This window comes from Callithrix jacchus, chromosome 4 (genome assembly GCF_049354715.1).
Source record: "Callithrix jacchus isolate 240 chromosome 4, calJac240_pri, whole genome shotgun sequence".
Lineage (NCBI taxonomy): Eukaryota > Metazoa > Chordata > Mammalia > Primates > Cebidae > Callithrix > Callithrix jacchus.
The window spans coordinates 19140651-19160143 of NC_133505.1; the positions used below are offsets into that span (position 1 = coordinate 19140651).

The window sequence follows — 19493 nt, forward strand, 5'->3', positions numbered from 1 at the left end:
GAATAGACACGAAGACACGTAATGATATCGAACTTTGTAGGTGAATTCAATGGATAGAAATACAGGGGGTGGAGTAGGGGAGAGGTCGCCATTTCCACTTAGGAGAGCAGGACAACCTTCCTAAGGACCACTTGGGATGAACGTCCTAAATTCCCTTCCCTCTGCTCCCTAAATAACCTTTAGCTGTAGGTTTTCCTAACATCTTTCTCCCTATCTTAGAAGAGGTGTCTACAGTTTTCTAAGCTTAACCCTTTACATAGCTCTTAAAGGTAAACTTCATGTTCCAATGTAAAAGGGAGGCAAAAATGACCAGCGTAGTATAAACAACAACATAGAAAAAGTTAAGAAAGAAAAATATCTACCATTACCTAATCAACTTTTTAATAGCCCTGCCGTTATTCATTTTCATCTGTTTTAATCTTTTTTTCCCACTATGCTTTTTCTTTTCTTTTCTTTTTTTTGAGATGAAGTCTCCCTCTGTTGCCAGGCTGGAGTACAGTGGAGTGATCTCTGCTCACTGCAACCTCCACCTCCCAGGTCAAGCAATTCTCCTGCCTCAGCCTCCCAAGTAGCTGGGATCACAAGCACATGACTGTATTTTTAGTAGAGAAGGGATTGCACAGTATTGGCCAGGATGGTCTCCATCTCCTGACCTTATGATCTGCCCATCTCAGCCTCCTAAAGTGCTGGGATTACAGGCATGAGCCACCGTGCACCTGGCCTCCTCCATGTTTTAAAAAGCTATAACCAAAGCATTTGTGTTCATTGCTCATCCTCTGTGCCCTCCTTTGAGACCTCACTCCTTCCAATTCTGTGCCTTGACTGTCTTTCCCAATAGAAAATCCTATTCATACTGAACACCATGGCTCACACCTATAAATCCAAATGTTTTGGGAAGCCAAGGCAGCAGGATTGCTTGAGCCCAGGAATTCGAGACCAGCCTAGACATCATATCAAGACCCCATCTCCACAAAAAAAAAAAATTAGCCAGATGTAATATTGTGTACCTGTAGTCTCAGCTACTCTGGAGGCTGGGGTGGGAGAATCGCTTGAGCCCAGGAGTTTGAAGCTGTAGTCCTCTATGATCACACCACCACACTCCAGCCTGGGCGACAGGACACCCTCTTAAAAAAGAAAAAATCATCCTTCCTAAAACAAAGAAAGCCAAATCATTTCCTTCTTTTTGCTAAACTGTTGCCATAAATTCCTCAGCGACCCACTAACAAGGCCAAGCCCCTTCACTGTGTTGATCTCTTCCTTCTCTATGGAGCTCCCCACCTTTGAATCAATTAGCAGTTCAGTTTTGAAGTTGTTTTTTTTTTCTCTGGTAATTGCTTCTATCTCTTTCATACTTTCATTTCTCCCCCTCTGCCCACACTTTGACGACTGGTGATTCCAGGCTCTCACCCACAGCCAACTTCTCTTTGCTATCCGAAAACTCTCCTTGGGCCTTCCTCTAGCCTTGCCTATCCACTGAGGACTTCAGGTCTGTCTTAGCCCAGACTCCTTGCCTGAATGGCAGCCTTGTTTGCAGCTCACTGCTGGATGTACTTACCCTGGACATGTCCAACTCAACACCCCCCAGCTGGATTCTTCTTCATGTTCCTTAGCTTGAGCAAAGCATTACCATGCACTCAGTCAACCACATTGGAAACACTGACACCATGTTCATGTTCCTCTTCCTTTCTTAGTCCCATGAATTCTTCCTGCAAAATGTATCTCAAATTCGTCATTCATGCTCACAGCCACTTTGTAAAATCAGACCCTGACTATTTCTTATCTGATCGATTTGGTAAGCTACTAATGAGGGCCCTGCTTTCCATTTCTTATTTTATTTTTATTTTTGGATGATTTTTTAATTTTTGTGAGTGCATAGCTGATGTGTGTATTTATAAAGTGCGTGAGACATTTTGGTATAGGCATGCAGTGCGCAATAATCACAGTACAGAAAATGGGTATCTGTCCCCTCAAGCATTTCTCCTTTGTGTTGCAAACAGTTCAATTATATACTTTTAGTTGTTTTTAAACGTACAAATAAATTATTATTGACTATAGTCCCCTTACTGTGTATCAGATACTAGGTCTGATTCATTCTTTCTATTTTTTTGTACCCATTAACCACCCCCATGCCCCCACCCTCACCGTTCCCAGCCTATGGTAACCATCCTTCTAGTCTCTATTTTCCATTTCTTTTTACAACACCCCTTCTGTTTTCTTTCTTCCTCTCTTTCCTTCTTTTTTCTCTTCCTCCTTTTCCTCTTCCTCCTCCTTCTCTTCCTTGTCTCTTCCTCTTGTTCATCCTCCTCCTCCTCCCTGTCCCCATCGTCCCTTTCCCTCTTCTTTTTCTCCTTCTCCTTCCCCTTCTCCGTTCCTGCTCCTGCTCCTTCTTCTTCTTCATTTTCTGACAGGATCTCACTTTGTCACCCAGGCTAGAGTGCAGCAGTGTGATCTTGGCTCACTGCAGCCTCAACCTCCCAGGCCGAAGAGACCCTCCCACCTCAGACTCCCAAGTAGTTGGGTCTACAGGTGCACATCACACCTGGCTAATTTTTGTGTTCTCGTAGAAACAGGGTTTTGCCATATTTCCCAGGCTTAAACTCCTGGGCTCAAGCAATCCACCCACCTAAGCCTCCCAAAGTGCTGACACTACAGGCATGAACCACTGCACCTGGCCTACAACACTTTTTCTTCCATGCTATTAAAATAGGTATTTCTAGGATGCTAAGAATATTTTAAAATATTACTTTCTTCATTAAAAATGGTTGCTGCTTTTCCACTGCTTGCATGAAAATTTGGATTTCTTATGTGGCACTCAGGCAGTATGTAATTCACCCCAGTCTACTCTTCCCATCTCATTTCTTTCCCATGCATACCCCATTCACCCTCTGATGTTGCCACGTGCAATTACTGGAGGCTTCCCTGCTGCCCTGCACATGCCATGAATTCTTCTATGTCTAGGACCTACTGTGGTTTTCCTCTTCACCCAGAAAAGCCATATGTGTTTGCTGAAATCGTACTCACATTTCTAAGCCCAGCTTCAATGCCACCTTCTTTGTAAAGTCTCCCCAGACCTTACTTTCTCCTCCTTTTTGGGAAACCAATTATTCTCCCCTTTGTGTTCTCAGACCAGAGTGGCTTTCAAACTTGTCTGCATGCCAAAATCGACTGAGAAGTTTTAAACAGATACTGATGTCTGAGCCTTACCTCACACCCTTTATTTCAGGATATCTGAGGTTAAGCCCTGCTCATTAGTAACTAAAAACAATTTGTTTGCGGTAAAAAAAAAAAAAAGTAACATAAAATTGACCATCTTAACCATTTTAAATGCATAGTTCCTGGATATTAAATACATTCATAATGTTGTGCATCCATTTCTAGAACTATTTTCACCTTGCAAAACTGAAAATCTGCACCTATTAAACAGTAACTCACCATTCCCCTTCCACCCAGCTCCCAGATATCACCATTCACTTTCTGTCTCTGTGCTTTTGACTATTTTAGATACCTCATATATGCAGAATCATGCAGTGTTTGTCTTTTTGTGACTGGCTTATCTCACTTAGTATAACGTCCTCAAGGTCTGTGCATGTTATAGCATGGATCAGAATTCTCTTCCTTATTAAGGCTAAATAATATTTCATTGTATGTATAGACCACATTTTCCATATCCATTTTCCTATCAGTGGATACTTGTGTTGCTACCCCATTTTAATTATTGTGAAAATTCTGATTTTAAACATGAATGTGCAAATATCTCTTCAAGACCCCATTTTCAATTATTTTATTTACTTTTTGTGTGTGTGTTTTGAGACAGAGTCTCACTCCGTCACCCAGGCTGGAGTGTGGTGGTGCAATCTCAGCACAACTGCAACCTCCAACTCCTGGGTTCAAGTGATTCTCCTGCCTCAGCCACCCAAGTAGCTGGGATTACAGGCATCCACTGCCATGCCTGGCTAATTTTTGTATTATTAGTAGAGATGGGGTTTCACCATATTGGCCAGGCTGGTCTCAAAAGCCTGACCTCAAGTGATCTGCCCGCCTCAGCCTCCCAAAGTGCTGGGATTACAGGCATGAGCCACCGTGCCCAGTGATTATTGTAGATATATACCCAGAAATGGTATAGCTGGAGCATCTGGTCAGTCAATGTTTACTTTTTTAAGGAACCACACACCATTATCCACACTGGCTGCACCATTTTACATTTCCACCAAGAGCACATGAGGGTTCTGTCTTCTCTACGTTCTCACCAACACTTCTTTTCTTTCTTTTTTTTTAAGTTTTAACTTTATTATGTCTAACACTTATTTTCTAATTTTTAAAAGTAGTCATCCAAATTAGGATGGCCTAATAGTAGCCGTCCTAGTTTTTTTTAATAGTAGCATTAGTAAATTTCTAAATCAGATCTCAGGTGCTTAGAATTGGAAAAGTTCACATCTTGATTCATGGCACATACATCACCACTGCATGGACACATCTTTCTTATAGTCAAATTGTAATGATGTAACAAATAGCCGTGAACTTGCCACCTGCTTTAGGAGCCAGGGCGTCATAAGTAGTTCATTACCCATCTGATCCTCAAGTAGTGAGGATTACCTACACCAGAGGTAAACATGGCCAGGAAATTTTAAGTCTTTGTTTTGAAAATGCTTTTATTATATCAATATGCAAATGTATGCATGCCTAAAGCATATATTATTTACTTCAGCTTGTTTTTGACCTTCATAACAGATAATGTGTTTCTCCAGGCCTTGGCACTCTCCCAAAGCTCCAGGTGATTCTTCTGCACCGCCAGGGGCCAGCCACGATTGCGGCGCTTCCTACCTGGCCTCTGTGCTGGCTGCCTCCTTGGGTCACCTCTGTGAATCATCAGACTGGTCTTCCCTTGGCTGGCTTTAGGGATTCTGCCCCATTCAGGCCTGACGCACAGGTTTTCTGTAGGTGGATCGCCAGCCTCTGGTCTCGGATACATTCACCCAGGGTATCTGTTCTCATCTTTTTCTGGATCTCAAATGATTCAAGTAAGCTCTTCCCCCACCCTGAGCTTTGAATCTGCCAGCCTCTCTCCTGTCTCATCCACTTTTCAGTATGCTCTTTTGTCCCCTCACACCTCCATCATATTGATTTCTAACAACAGCAAAGAAGAGCTAGTGAAGTTGCAAAACCCGGGCACGTGAAAAACCATGTACAGAGATGAACAAAACAAAAAATGTTCCCTTGTATCTTCAGCCTCTGTTGACTGGGAAGGCAGAACTGGGGATTAGAGAGACCTCGACGTACAGGAATGGGAGTCCAGTCACTCTTTAGCACACAGCCAGCAGCACGTCTCATATGAGAACAACGTTGGCGCGTCTCTGAGTCCACAGCGTTTGTTCCCCTCGTCACTACTTCACTTAATGATCACAAATTATGTGCTGCAGTGTGGATTAATTCCATTGACTTAAACAGGCCGCAGTCTACAGTGAGAGCAGGACTTCTATTCAGGGTTAGCCTGGTCCCCAGCACAAGGAATCACCTTCTCAATGAGTTCAACTGTCTCTGGGGCTTCTGTCCACATCCCAGAAAAGCTGTGCTCTTTAAAAGACCAGGCCAGTGTGGTGGCTCATGCCTGTAATGCTGGTACTTTGGGAGGCCGGGGCGGGTAGATCACTTGAGGTCAGGAGTTGGAGACGAGCCTGGCCAATGTGGTGAAACCTCCTCTCTGCTAAAAATACAAAAATTAGCTGGGTGTGGTGGTGTGTGCCTGTTATCCCAGCTACTGGGGAGGCAGAAGCAAGAAAATCACTTGAACCAGGAGGTGCAGGTTGCAGTGAGCTGAGATCATGCCATTGCACATTGTACTCCAGCCTGGGCAACAAGAGCAAAACACTGTCTCAAAAAACAAACAAACAATAAAAGGTAGATGATGGCCAAAGTGATCTGCTGTGTTTGCCTCTTGGGGAAATCACATAAGTCCGTGGGAATAGAGTTGGGATATCCCTTCCTATGGTTCTTTGGCTATAACATTAAAATTTCCCCTCTCCCAGTCAGGGCTATGTGTCAGGAGCTTTCCTGACAAAGCCAACAGCAAATGGACAGACAAGACAAGTGAGTTGAAATGAAGTGTTCTCTATGCCATTGCACTGGGGTCCAGAGGTCGAGTCTGTTGAATAAATTTGAAAGATAGCATGGGCAGGGTGCAGGGACACCCTGTCTTTTAAAAGACAAAAACAAAAGATAGCATGACATTTGTAAGTAAAAAAACTCTCAGTATTCCCAGCGAATTCTTTTATGGTTCAAATGAAAAATATTATAACAGCTTAAAGGTAGTCTCTGAAAATAAAAAACGTTCTCATTTGAGAAGCAAAAGTTCGCTATTACTGGAGTGAATTGGAAATCAAAGAGTTAATAAAACTGTCTTCTTGGAGGCTTCAATGTATTAAATATTTAAACATCATTTGTGAGTGTACATAGTGCCTCATGCCTGTAATTCTAGCACTTTGGGAGGCTGAGGTGGGTGGATCACCTGAGGTCAGGAGTTCGAGACCAACCTGGCCAACATGGTGAAACCCCATCTCTACTAAAAATTGGCATGGTAGTGGGCATCTATAATCCCAGCTACTTGGAAATCTGCGGCAGGAGAATCGCATGAACCCGGTGGGGACAGAGGTTGCAGTGAGCCAAGATGACGTCTCTTCATTCTACCCTGGGCTAAAGAGCGAAACTCCATCTCAAAAAATAAATATCATTTGCAGGAGTTTTTAAACCCCCAAATTCTCTCTTGTATCACCCAAGCCACCTGCTAACCTGATCTTTAGGGTTTTTAAGCAATAAAGCCTTTCTCTGTTTCATCAGTTGAGTGGCCGCAGTGCTCACCATTTCCCCCTGACACACATGCTCATTGCAGAAACATGCGTATGTCTTAACATCCACACCCGCCCAGCTGGCCTGTTCATGGCCTGGGTCTAAAAGAAACCCCAGCTTTTAAGGTTGCTGTTTTCTTTTTCCTTCAAATCATTATCTTAATGTTGACTCCAAAGCCCAAACAAACATGCCAGGGAGAGGCACAGCAGGGCCATGTGAAGAGATTAGATTTCTTTAAATTACAAAAACAGTGAGAGCAGGAGGCCTTTAAAGCCAACATTTAATAATCTGAGTCATGCTCATTATTTCGCTCCTTGGCTTAGAAAAAAACAATATTGTCAGAGTTGACTCCAAATCTCCTTAGCAATGCCTGGCACAGTGAGAGAAGTGTGCAAACACCAAGTAGCACCTAATGAAGGGTCCCCTGCCCTTTGGATCTTGGCCAAGGCTGGAAGTTCTGAGACTCTTGAGAATGTTTATTCCCTTTGCTCATAGAAAAACAAAGAGTGGTGTATTAAATAATATTTTTATCTAATCTTTTTTTTAAAGGTTGTCTTAGTCCATTTGCATTGCTCTAGTGGGATGCCTGAGGCTGGGTAATTTATAAAGAAAAGAGGTTTATTTGGCTCATGGTTCTGCAGGCTGTACAGGAAGCATGGCGCCAGCATCTGCTCAGCTTCTGGTGAAGTCCTCAGGAAGTTTCCACTGATGGTGGAAGATGAAGGGGGAGCAAATATTTCACATGACAAGAGAAGAGGAGGCCAAAGAGAGGAGAAAAAGGCACCAGACTCCTCTTAACAACCAGATCTTGCAGAAGCCAAGAGTAAGAACTCACTCCATCTTGTGAGAATGGCATCAGACCATCCCGAGGAATCCACCTCATGACCCAAACACCTCCCACCAGGCCCCACCTCCAACACTGGGGATCACATGTCAACATGAGACTTGGAGGGGACAAACATTCAAGCTATATCAAAGATTCAATGTTCTGAACAACAAAAAAAAAAATGAAGATAAGTGAATAGATCTGCACCAGTGCCCTACCAGCAAAATTGTCTCTCAACTATTTCGTCCCAGGAACAGCAACATCAGCATCACTCAGGAAATCATTAGAAATGCAGATCGATTCTGGGAGGAACACGTTTTGTCAAATGGAGATACTGGATCTACAATGAGTTGCTGTCCCAGGGTGCTCAAGCCAAAAAGAGTGAGTAGCTATGAGAAATGGGGTGGATTCTTGTATCAAGAGAAGAGTGGAAGGGAGAGTTTGGTTCTTTTAAAACATTCCACTCTGCTGCGAATATTTCTTAGCGTTTCACCTGCAGCTGTTTCACAGATAGGTAAGCATGGGAAACATGGCTCAGTGGACCAAAGTCTGAGAATTCTCACCCTGAACCACAATTCACTGCTAACCTCTCAACCAGTCACTATCCTATCTCATGCTTAGTTTTGTTTCTAAAATGGGAATAGACTCTAATATTATAAGGTGCAGCATAACTAACAAAATTGTTCTTGAGAACTTAAAGATGCAAATGGTAATTACCTTTTAAAATCTGTGAATAGTGTTTTATAGCATTAACCTAAGAGTTCAAGAGTGATTGAAAAGTAAGCAGGGTTGGGCTAAGGGAAAAATATGATCTCATGTAAATATTGACTGGAGACACCCAGTCACTCCAAAGGAGGGATGTGCTTGTTCAAGGAAATATATCAGAAAGCACAAACTACCCTAATACACAAAAAGAGCCATGTCTTAAAAGTTATAGGACTTCATCCATTTCCAGGTAAGGGAAGTGTTTCTGGTCAACACTTTCATTCAGAAAAGCACCAACCCTCTATGAGTCGTCACTGGAGGCTGGACATGCATTTTGCCATCTGGAAATCAACAAGAGAGTCCAATGAGGGAAAAGCAGCCCACACTTCCATTCCTGCTTTTCACACTCAATCAAATGTCTTTATCTCTCTGTACGCTGGAACTTCCAATAATGTGGATAACAGGCTATTTCGTGCACAAACAGAAAATAGAATCCATCTTATAGACAGTTCCATCGCTTCTTAAGCTTGTTTGAACTTGCCATTCTTTTGATATTTAATGGAAATCAATCACTAAACATACAGAGGAAACTAATTGAAGAGCTAAGCTTTTTGCTCAAAGAAAAACATTACAAAGAAAAGAGGGTTAATAGTGAGAAATAACATGGAAATATTTGTTGTCTATATATGTAGAAAGAGGTAAGTATATCCACATGGAGACATACGCTATCCTTCCATGTATATGAAGAAACTTCTTCTCTACCTTCTTTTTAAGAGTAGCAGGTCTGGATTTCTGTGCATCTCACACTGGTCCCTTGGTGGCATACTGTGTACATCTTCAAAGCAAAGCATACTGCGTCAATGGGAAGACATTTGTCCTTGTGCAACACTATCCTAGCAAATGTGGTTGTTACTGAATCAATTGGCTCATAAGGATCATTTTTGAGTCGACTTATGTAACTGGACAAATAATATCTAAGCTTCCATGTATTATTTTATTAAAAAAAGTACTTGTAGCATTTTCTATTGATCCCATTGTTACATCATTTTTTAAAAATAAAAAGAAGAGGCAAATCTTTGATTATGTGGCTGCTAAAACATAACGATGACCTTGGGTGAAGCCTGGGAGATAGCCCTTCCCTTGCTGACTCATGACAAATATTCAAAGACATGGAATTCTGAGACAAAGGGAAAGGGGATGTAGGTTTAGTCCATTAATAGAGTTCCTATCCTGTCATTTAAAGCTCTTTGTCCCCTTGAAGAAAACACCAGGTTGATTTTACCAGGACCTATCATTAGGTTTCCAACATCACATGTCTCTTGTATTTGTGAATAGATTTTGGCAGAATGCAAAAGAGAGAGGAGGCTTCCTTGTACATGACAAAAATAAAGTTGTAAGTGTTCATATTTAATGGCAATTATTTAAAAAGTGTTTATACAGGCTGGGCACAGTGGCTCATGCCTACAAGCCCAGTACTTTGGGAGGCCAAGGTGGGCGGATCACAAGATCAGGAGATTGAGACCATCCTGGCCAACATGGTGAAACCTTCCTCTACTAAATATACAAAAATTAGCTGGGCATGGTGGCGTATGCCTGAAATCCCAGCTACTTGGGAGGCTGAGGCAGGAGAATCATTTGAACCCGGGAGTCAGAGTTCTCAGTGAGCCAAGATCATGCCACTGCACTCCAGCCTGGTGACAGAGCAAGACTCCCTCTCAAAATAAAAAATAAAAAAGTGTTTATGCAATATATGCCTTTATGAAAACATATTTCTATTTTTTGAGACCACATTCTCCTCTTGCCCCAGAATAGTGAAGAGAACTAACATTTATTGAGTACCTGCTTTAGGCTAAGCATTTTACAATGTTATTTTCTTAATTCTCCACAACTGAGTTAAGTCGGTATTATTATTCTCATTTTCACCTAAGGAAACTGAAGCCAAGAGGATAAAAACTTGGTCAGTGTTATCAAGCAGCCACTGGCAGAGTGGGGATTCCAAGTTGTTGTGTGCAATTTAAAAACCAGAGGACTTTCTATTTTATGTTGTTGCACCATTTTTTAACAATATGATTTACAGTTCTAATATGTCTTCTTTCATTCCTGATTGTCAAAAAAAACCAAACATACACACTCTCCCATGTACACTTATCCATATATGTCCACAGTGTCGTGGTCAAGTGCATGAACTCTGGAGTCAAATTACCTGTATTCAAACACCAGCCCTGACTAACTGCATACACTAGGCAAGGGACTTAACTACCTGGATTCATTTTCCCATTTGTAAAGCAGTTATGATGATGATAGTGTCTGTAGCTTAATAATGAGGTCTAGAAAATTTAAACACTATGCAAATGTTAGCCATGACTGTTCTATCAATAAGGGTAGAACTTTTGGGTAATACTCATTCAGTGTATCTTGGCGGAAATAGTCTGGGCAATGAAAATTTAGTGGAAAGGAGGCCAAGATTTAAATTTACATCAACTTTTTTACCAGTTAGCTTTATTTCTGCTCCCTACCCACAGATTCTCTAACTCCACTCAGCTATATTAATGAGTATCATGGTCCAAAGGGATCCCTGGATTATAACAATTGCCTGCTCTCTACAAAACACATGATTGATTGAGGATCATTGAGTGGGTTAGTCATGCAATAGAATATGAGCCTTTTAGTGTTAGCATTAAATACACTGATTTATACAGTGGAATATTAGTCAGCCTTAAAAATAATGGAAATTCTGACACATGCTACAACATGGATGAACCTTGAAGGCAAAATGCTTAGAGAAATAAGTCAGTCACAAAAGAACAAATGCGTGTGATTCCACTCACGTGAGGTATCTAGAGTGGTCAAATCCGTAGAGACAGAAAGCTGAATGGCAGTTGCTGGGAGCTACGGAGAGCGGGAAATGGGAATTGTTGAACAGGCATTGAGTTTCCGTTTTGCAAGATGAAAGAGTTGCATTGCAAACATACTTCACAGGACTGAACTATACTGTCAGAAATGGTTAAGATGGTACGTTTTATGTTTCGTGTATTTCACTACAATTTAAAAATAGTATTTAAATACTGATTTCAGTCAAACCAACTATAGCTGTTGCGGTGGCCACCAATTAGTGGGAAGGTATTCTGTTGTTAGTGATCTGTGAGACCTGATGAAATGACCAGTGCTTTTCCCTGTCAGTATCCAATCTCAGTGATATGCTGCAGCTGTTGTCTGTGTTCCCCCATATGAAGAAAGAGTCTGAGCCACCCACCTTTGGCCTTTGATTTTTTTCCTAGGGGAGCCACACTTGGACCTTTGAATTAAGGAGGATGAGTGGAGAAAATGCATGTGTGCATCCCTGAGATGCTCAACTTGCTAAACCCCTTGACATATGGGAGAATAAGTGGCGTGTTAAAACCTTCCATGTAGGTCAGCCACGTTAGATCTCATGGTTGTCAAATGGAACGTTTTTGTTTCTGATGACATCCTTGGAGCTCTAGGAAATAGCCTGGGGTCTCTGTATTTGAATCCACGTTTTTTCATGACATATGAATGTCAAGTCTACAGTTTGGAACTTGGGCAGTTTCCTCAAGCAGAAAATGGTTGCGCTTTCTCATTAATTTGGACCTATTTAGATGTCTATATGAGTGATTTCAATATGAACCCTTTAGGTTAGAATTGCTGCCTACCAGTTCTTTTCAAGTGTGTTTAAATGACGCTAGTATGTGTGAGTTGCAGATCTTTCATGTTTCCCAGGTGGGAGAGGGAAAAGAGAGGACGAACATTTCATGTTTAAATTCAAATGAGTCTCTTTCAAGTTCAGTGTATAAATTAACAACTCTGGTTATCCTTAAAATTTATAGTATAGTGTAAATAGGAATCTATTTATTTCACTAGTTCATTTATTTAGACATGAGCGTGAATTTTTTATTCTTCCTTCTCTGACTACCTACACACTTTCTCTCTCACACATACACACATACACACATGTATGTGTGAGAGAGAAAGTGTGTGTGCATAGCACATCCATCATACAGTACAAGAAAATGTAATTTGAAACAACCATTTGGTTCAACTTACACCACTAAAAGAGTAGACACTTGATCTCTGATAGCTATGATATCTACTATTTCAGGTTTATTTCAAGAACACAATTTTCAAATATGTTGTGGTTGACTCTACAAGAATCAAAATGCAAAATGATAGGGTTTTGGTTTTTTTTGACACCAAATGTCTTATGATTCAAATCCTCTTGAACAGTTGAGGCCTCTCTGAAGACCAAGTGCCACCTGTTACAGGAAAGAACACAAAAGACCTCTGACCTGTCTGCTGCCGGGGAGTTTTGGCCACATCTGGGATTTCCGTCAGCACTCACCTTCTTCGGCTCATGAAGCGGCCAGGGCAGGGGTTGGTTAAAGAGGGGAAGTTGCTTTCAAAAGACCGAGATGAAAGAACTACCGGAATCAAATAGCTTACTATAAAGACTGATTCTCTTTTGTAGAGTCCTAAGAAATGACCCGTCCTTGGCCTTCCAAGATCTTGCTTCCAGAATATCAACCTGTCAGGATTGGAAAGAAGCAATAGCAGGTGAGACCATCCGAGGTGATCAGAGGGTCTTGATGGCAAAAACAAAGTGCCTCTATCCCTTTCCAAGACCCCAGACTCCCAGCTATGTTACTCAAAATACTTTTAATGAGAAAGGGAAGCAGGAACTTCAAATAAAGTTTCTCTTTTGCATTCCACCAAGAACAGATGTTTGCTTTATTCAAAGAAAGATTTCACGGAGGTGATTTCATGCATCGCTAAGAGCAGTAGTAGGGTTTTTTAGCTGTTAGAGCTGGGGTTGCTTTACATAATCAGGGTGTTACCGCTTCTGTGGCTGTCTACCTATATGCTACTAAACATATATGTGTTTGTGTGTCTATGTGTGTGTGTGTTCATGACGCTGGAATCAAGTAAAAGCTCTACCATCATTTCCTCCTCATTCTTGAGAATATTTACAATATCAGGGCTGCTCTCTTATCCTCCAGTTGTAATAAAGGCAGCACTTTGTTCAAAACATCTCATTTAATTTTTATGTCACTCCCATGAGATAGGAATTACTGTCCCCACTACATAGATGGGAAGACTGATGCTTGAAAAGGTGGAATACGCATGCTAAGGTAGCACAACCAGGAGGTGGCAGACTTGGGATCTGAGCTGAGGAAGTCCAGGGCTCTCAATCATACTCCCGCAAGATAAGGAGCATCCGTTGTATAGCTGCACGGAGTCATGGGTAACAATCTGCAAGCGCATTTACTAATTTTCCTCTCCTTAACAGGGCTGACCTGCAAGCCCAGACAGTGTGGCATCCACTCTCCGCTACCACTTCACCCCGTGTCCCTCTGCTTATGTTGATTTCAGTCCTTACCAAGACTAACATTTGACCTGCCTTTTCTCTATGGCCTCACTGGCCAATCGTCTCAGCAGTGTGCCCTGAATAATAGAATGAGGCATAAAGTCCTTGCCCATCCTTCCTAGTGGAAAGTTGATCCCTCCATGGACTTCTGGAGCTGTGCCATTTATGTAGCCGTAACTAACTGCCTTGTCTCCTTCTTAACCAGAGCTCCATGATATCATATTCTGTTGAAAATGGCAAAAGGAGGAATAAACAGTCCCTTTAGCTGGTAGCCATCAACTTTTCCTTTCCACCCCTTCCGATATATCTTCATTCTTTCTCTTTCAGCTCTTCAATTGACTGGATTTTTTTTTAAGAGGCCGTGCTGTGTTGCTGTGTTCCAGATAGATAGGTAGGCAGGTAGGTAGATGGATAGATGAATAGATTAGATAGATCAATAGTAGATATACAGATGAAGAGATTAGGTAGATGAATAGATAGATGGATAGATGAATATATTAGATAGAGATAGATAATAGAAGACAGATGAATAGGTTAGCTAGAAGATAGATGAATGCATTACATAGCTAGATACATAGATGAATAGATGGATGGATAGATAGATGTAGATGAATACATGGATGGTCAGGTGAGCAGATACATAAGTAAACAGATGCAAATTCTTGGCTTGTGTTTCCCCAGAAGCACCCTGAAATAAGAATTCATGCAAGTGGGAAACACTGGTAGGGGAATAGAGAAGTGAGAAATAGGCAGGGAAGAAAACCAACCAAAGGAGAATAATCAAGAAAGTTAGGCTGAGCACAGTGACTCACGCCTGTAATCCCAGCACTTTGGGAGCCCAAGGCTGGTGGATCACCTGAGGTCAGGAGTTTGAGACCAGCCTGCCCAATGTGGTGAAACCCCGTCTCTAATAAAAATACAAAAAATTAGCTGGCCAAAAATGGGTGGGCCCCTGTAATCCCATCTACTTGGGAGGCTGAGGCAGGAGAATCGCTTGAACCTGGGAGGAGGTTGTAGTGAGCCGAGATCTCACCACTGCACTACAGCCTGGGCAACAGGAGTGAAACTCCGTCTCCAAAGGGCAAATAGAGGTTAATTCTACTGGGGAATTCTGAGAGACAGTGTAGAGCTTGCTACTCAAAATGGATCATTATCATCTGAAGGCTACCACAAATCCACTGAATCAGGATGTGAATTTTTAACAGGATCCCCAAATGATAAAGTTTGGAAAGTACTGAGGTGGAATATGCCTCAAAGTTAATCAGATGAAGGGGTGAGAAAACTGCGGTAGTCATTACTTGCTTCCCCCTTGATACTGCTTGTGAGCTATTTCCGAACAATTCTCCCACACGCCTGGCTTAGCCTTTATATCAGCAGGGCATTCATGCCCCAGTGGCCAGAAAGAAAGTCCCTAGACAGAAAATCAAAGGTATTAGCAGAAAGCAGCCCTCAGCATGTACAGCTATTACAAGTTCAGTTATTAAATAGTTAGATCTGAATATGATATTAAAACTGATATGATATTATGAATATGATATTAAATCATATGAATATGATATTAAAACTAAATTATAATAACAGCCACAACTCTAATGCTGATTCAATGTTAAAGACACATTAAATAGATTGAAATAAGCAGGATTTCAGTTAGGTGTTTATTCTCAATAAAGCAGTTGATTTACCTAGTAAAAAATACCATTATCACAATTAACTTAAGGAGAATTCAAATAGGATTAACATTATTTTTTTACTCAGTCGTTATTTCAGGCCCGCTCAAGCAGGCCGTGAGATCATGAAATATGTTCTCATATTTCATTCACTTATTCTAATTCCTAATATTAATACCCAGGAGGGGTGGGCAGGTACATGACTGAGGTTTTGCATTGCAAAGACAAACTGTGTACTACATTTATTCTGGAGTTCATTCAAGAGCTGAAATTATTATGGAAAAAAAAGACTTGACTCCTATTATAATGCTAAACACTGGTAAAGACATTTGGAGAGCATCCAGAAAAATCAGTGACTTCTCCCAGACACAATAGGCGCAATAAGGTAACTACACGAGAAAAGCAGTTTCCACAAAGATGTTAGTTCTGTAACCTGACACTTTTATTTTAAAGGCGTATTGGAGTACTTTATAGCACACAAAGAGAAAATGTCCTTGTTCAAAAAAATTTAAGATGCATTCAAAAAGTTTCTAAATCAGTTTGGAAAAAAATTAACAAAATAAGAGCTTCTTAGAAACATTGAACTTTAAAAAAAGTCCCCAAGAAGATTTTCATGTTAAACAATAGGACTATAGAGAACATAAATCCAACATTTTTAGACATGACAGGCTATATTAATTGATGAGCACAAATTATACATTCACACTTGAACTTCATGAAATATAATTGAAAAGAAGAATTAGTTATATATCCTTTCATACATTTTGGCTCGACAATACCAAATGAATTCTAAGAATTCTGAATATTAAAGAATATAATTATTGTTCATTTATTAACCAAATACCAAAATACAAAATCTTTCGCTCAGAAAATGAAAAGTTAATGGATACAGTATATTCTTAACATACATAATTAATACAATCGTACTGAATATAGTCTTTTGATACCTCTTGTCTTGCCCTTTATCTCTCCTCTGTCTTCTTTCTCCCTACCCTTTAGCTTCAGAAGCAAAATAAATTTTCTATCTATTAAGTCTCTCCTGAGTCCACTGAGCATAGCATTTTTGGTGCATTTCATCACATTACTAATTATCTGCCTCATTAAGAATAAAGTCGAGTTGCCATTCAGCGTTTGCTGAAGTCATCTCTCCATTTTCTTCTCTGGCCAGAGCACTCAGAAAAACATTTGAGCGTGGTTGATAGACTCATGAATATTACGATCAAAAGCTCTGCTAAATTTGACAATTTACTACTGACTCTATCCTAAAGTTTAGTTTAAAAAAGCAGTTTGGGCCAGCTGTGGTGGCTCACACCTGTAATCCCAGCACTTTTGGAGGCCAAGGCAGGTAGATCACCTGAGGTCAAGCATTCGAGACCAGCCTGGCTAAAAATACAAAATTAGCCCGGCGCAGTGGCACATGCCTGTAATCCCAGCTACTTGGGAGACTGAGGCAGGAGAATCACTTGAACCTCGGAGGCAGAGATTGTGCCATTGCACTCCAGGCTGGATGACAAAAGCAAAACTCCATCTCAAAAAAATGAAATAAAATAAACTATAAAAAATAGTTTGGACCATCAACTTGGTTGGAGGGAAGAGTGCTGCGATTTTTTTACTCGAAGAAGAAAAACGATTTTCTTTTCACCTGAGGTATGTACAGGAGAGACAACTTGTAGAGTTGGAGGCAAGAGGGCTGGCGGCAGGCTAGGGTCACCTAACCTGCTGCAATTGACTCACTTCCGAGGCTACAGTTAGGAAGTATGCAGAATGTCGTGAACCTTGGGGATGAAAATAAATCTGAAAATATTGAAGATCTAATTTGTATCAAAAATTGAGCAGATTCGAGACCAGTGCTGTCTAGTAGAAATGGAATGTGGGCTACAAAACCAAGCCACGTTTTTAAATGTAGTAGCTCCATTTGAAAACTAAAAAGAAGCATTACAACTCTTTTAGAATTTCTCTAACAGGCTTTTTAGTTTTCACTGGATAAACCCCACAGGAAAATCAAAGTAAAAATAAACAGTTAAAATTAATTATAAAAGCATATTATTTAACCCAATATGTATAAACTGTTGTATTTTTTAATATTTGGCTTTCTTATTTTTCATTAGTCATTAGTCAAAATCAAGTGAGAATTTTACATGTACAGCACATTTCCAGTGACCCTAAACCACCCTGCTGGTCACCTAAGGTCTACACAATCTATTAAATGAAACAAATTGCCTTTAAAATCTTTGCAGGATTTTTAATAGCCAGATCTAAAGCACTAGCTGAAATCATGAAGCTGAAACTGCATTTTCATCATAATGAGGTCTGACCTCTTTCATTTATACTTAGAACTCCAGCCACCTAACAGGCTTTCCCTAAGGATTACTTTGTAACCCAATTCAGTATCTCAGCCTCATTCATCTAAACTCATGTTATGCGCAGCATCACGTTCTCCCACATCATTCCCATGCACCACATGCAAACACACACACACACTCCCCAGCCCTCTGCAGCATCTCATCCTCCAGAACTTGGGAATTGCTTTAAAAATTGTAAAGCTACTTTAATTCTGCTTCGCTTTTTAAGTACAAAAAGCCAAATCAGTGTGTTCTGCCTTAAAATGTGATATGCCTAAGTGCAGCAAAACCCTTAGGTCAAAAAAGCCTCCTCTAGGTATGTGTGTGGCTACGGGGAGGACCCCAAGGAGTGAACGGTTCTGTAATTTGAAAAAGCTGTACAGTTGGTCCTCCGTATTCATGAGTTTCACATCGGTGAATTCAACCAAGCACAGATTGAAATATCTTTAAAAAGGCTGGGCACAGTGGCTCACGCTTGTAATACTGCAGGCAGGTCATTAGTCAAGAGATTGAGACCATCCTGGCCAACATGGTGAAACTCTTGTCTCTATAAAAATACAAAAATTCACTGGGCATAGTAGTGTGAGCCTGTAATCTCAGCTACTCGGGAGGCTGAGGCAGGAGAATTGCTTGAACCCAGGAAGTGGAGGTTGTAGTGAGCAGAAATTGCTCCTCCAGCCTGGTGACAGAGCAAGACTCCATCTCAAAGAGATATAGATATATAGATATAGATATAGATATTTAAAGGAATGGTTGTGTCTGCATTGAAAATAAACAGACTTTTTTCTAATTATTCCCTAAATAATACAGTATAACCATGTACATAGAAGTTACATTGCATTAGATATTATAAGTAATCTAGAGATGATTTGAAATATACAATAGGATGTGCATAAGTTATATGTAAATACTACATTGTGTTATACAAGGAACTTGAGCATTTGTGGATTTTGGTATCCAGGAGGGTCTTGCGACCAATCCCTCAGGGCTACTGAGGGATGACTATTTGCTAGGGCTCATTTTTAATGTGCTCTGGGCCTCTGGTCAACTTTTGGAATTAGAAAGGAGACAAAGGGCAGCCTGTCACTTTATATATTGTCATCGGCTGTGGGGAAAAGCCTGAGCACAATAGACTGTAATCAGAGAAACTTCTCATCTTTATTACAGATCTCAGTTGTGTTGTTTCTGGAATTTAATGTCTCTCCTGAGACAAGAATTACCTGTGAGATGACTGAGGAATGCATATTTGTACGTTACATTACCAGGGAGATCTCAGAGAGAGCACTGACCTGCTCTCAGAGAGAACTCAGAGTGCCAATATTTATCTTGACTGTCCTTAGGAAAACTCTTACATCCCAGTGATATAAGCTTAACTTGGGAAATGTCCTACTGGAAAATATTGTCTTAGGGATTGCACTGGTTGTGATGTGGAAATGGGTAGGAAGAGAATTCTCAGACATGACTGAGTAGAGGATGGGTTTTTCTAAAGGGGAATGACAATTCACATTCTGGTTGTGAGGGAAAGAAAAAACCTCCTTAGAGAGAGGGAGACCCAAGGGTCAGGGGGAAAGGCTGGGTATGTGGTGTATATTTATGAAGGATTTAACTCTGTGTGATTTTCTCTTGGACTATTGAAAGTAGTCTTGTGAGGCATACACTTGATTAATTTCCCCTCCTATATTGTATTCCTTTACAGTTTTTAAATAAAATTCTTTAATTATTAAATAAAAACA

General features: G+C 40.7%; 1 non-coding gene across 1 annotated transcript; it reads left to right on the plus strand.

The window, feature by feature from the left end:
• The first annotated feature begins 17348 nt into the window (after window positions 1–17348).
• LOC118153340 (U7 small nuclear RNA) lies at window positions 17349–17411 on the plus strand. Its single transcript, XR_004742582.1, has one exon. It is a non-coding gene; the product is annotated as a U7 small nuclear RNA (small nuclear RNA).
• The last annotated feature ends 2082 nt before the right edge of the window (window positions 17412–19493 follow it).